The sequence below is a fragment of the Castor canadensis genome, chromosome 6 (assembly GCF_047511655.1).
Source record: "Castor canadensis chromosome 6, mCasCan1.hap1v2, whole genome shotgun sequence".
Taxonomy (NCBI): Eukaryota; Metazoa; Chordata; class Mammalia; order Rodentia; family Castoridae; genus Castor; species Castor canadensis.
Window position 1 is genome coordinate 150,720,216 of NC_133391.1, and position 2,111 is coordinate 150,722,326.

The window sequence follows — 2,111 nt, forward strand, 5'->3', positions numbered from 1 at the left end:
TGTGTCACAATATTGCTCTTGTGCAAATCATTTTTTTGTTGGACTCTAGTAGCCTAGAAGTTTGCATGACATCATTAGTTTGGGCTTAATGCTGAGTAGACACCTTCAAATGATATCTGTGACTGAGTTACAAGTATCACCCACGAATAAAGTTTCTTGTTTTTTCACACCATCAGTTATGCTCAACTATTATATTCCTTGTAACTAAATCTTCCTGATTTTTAAAAAATCATCTCATTATCTTTATTAAGTATATCTATTAGTTATGCTATTTTACATCTGTTTCTATTGCAATACCTCTGCTTCTGATGGCATGCCTTGGTTGGTTGTTTTTCATTTGAAATGTTTAGCTCATCAGATTCACAATATGTAGGCCTGCAAGCTTATGCTTCCATTGAGGATATGGGGAACTGTGTTAGCTAAGGTTAAAAGAATAGATCCTAAATTCAGATTTTATATGAGTAAACCCCAATGAACCCAAGCTTAGTAAAAATGAATCCCGCAGTGAAAATCTACAGGGTTGGCAGCAGTATAATCAATCTGTTTTCAAACCAAAGAAAAGAATTAATCAGTTCAAGACTTTACCCTCCACATCTAGGGAGACACAGACTTGGGAAGGATTCCTGAGATATTCTTTACCAGACATGGGTGTCAGAGCACCAATGTTTGGAGAGCAAGTTCCAGAGGCTGTTGAGTCAGTCCCCACACATTGTTTAAATCCAGAACTATGCATACAGTCTTTGATTTTATTCCCAACAGAACTTATATCAGAAGTCTGATTTATGACAGTATAGGATCAGGCACTGATAATCCAAAGGTACTATGGGCTAGAATATGAGAAGGATATCATAGTACCTATTTCATTTATTGCAATGGTGTCCATCTGCTTCTTGGCACATGCCAGAGTCACTAAGACAGACCTGTTCAAAACACAAACATTTTCCCCACCAGGTATTTCCTCGCTTGGTTATTTCAGTTTTTAATTCCTGTCAGGTTGGTCTTGAGGAAGATGCCAATAGATTTTCCTATACCAGCATAATCAGAAGAACTGGTACTTCTAAAATTTGTACATTAAAAATTTATTGAGGTTTGCTTATAATTTTTATATATAAAACAATTTATTCTGTCATCAGGGTTTAAAGAGTGCTCTAACTTTTCCCTAGATACTGTTTAGAAATAGTGTTTCTTTATTTCTGAACTTATAGCAGTCAATTAATTTTTCCTATTACAGATTTTATGCTGAATTTCCCTTGAACTACCTCCCATTTTTGCTTTATAAATTTTGATGATTTTTTATTTGGTGAAGAGAGATTTATAGTATTGGAACTCTTTTTTAGATTTCATCTCCTTATATCATTTTAAATGGCACTGTATTTGCCTGAGAGTCACACTGTGGTCCAAATTTAATACTATGTTGACAATGAGTTCTTCCTAGTTTTATAAAGGCTTCCGTGTATATTTGACTATAGTTAATTGTTTACTAATTTTTGTGCTATAATCCATATTTAATTTCTTTTCTTTATGGTAGGGAAGATTTGTATTATGACTTTGGTTCTCATATCTGAATTTGACTTTGTTACATGGCAAGAGATAATTATTTTCTTCTTTGAATTTGACTTTGTTAACTTTTTAACCTTGCAAATCATGTTGTTTTTTAAACATTTCTGGTGTATAGGATGCTTTTCTTCTGGTAGTTGGCTTAAGCCTATGTATGCATTTTATGACTTGCTTAAAAAATTTGCTAGTGTGTATTAATTGCACAAAGAGGTTTCTTGTGGTATTTCCATATATACATACATAATGCACTTTGATCCTCCTCAAACCTTTCACTCTTCCTTCCTCCCATCTTTATAAAAACAATTTTAATGTATTGCATTATTTTATGCTCACACATTCTTTAAAATCTCCCTAGTTCCCCTTTTTCCTTTCTTAGGGTGCTATGACTTCATTTGACAACTTAGGTAATGTTTTTATTCCTAAGTGTTGCATAACAAATTATCAATATACCTGTATTAATTTTCTTGTGTTTCTTCCCCTAGATAAATTGTAATCTTTGTTTTTATAAGCTATAAAACTTTTACAGATTACTCTTCAAGTAAAAGTAGATTATT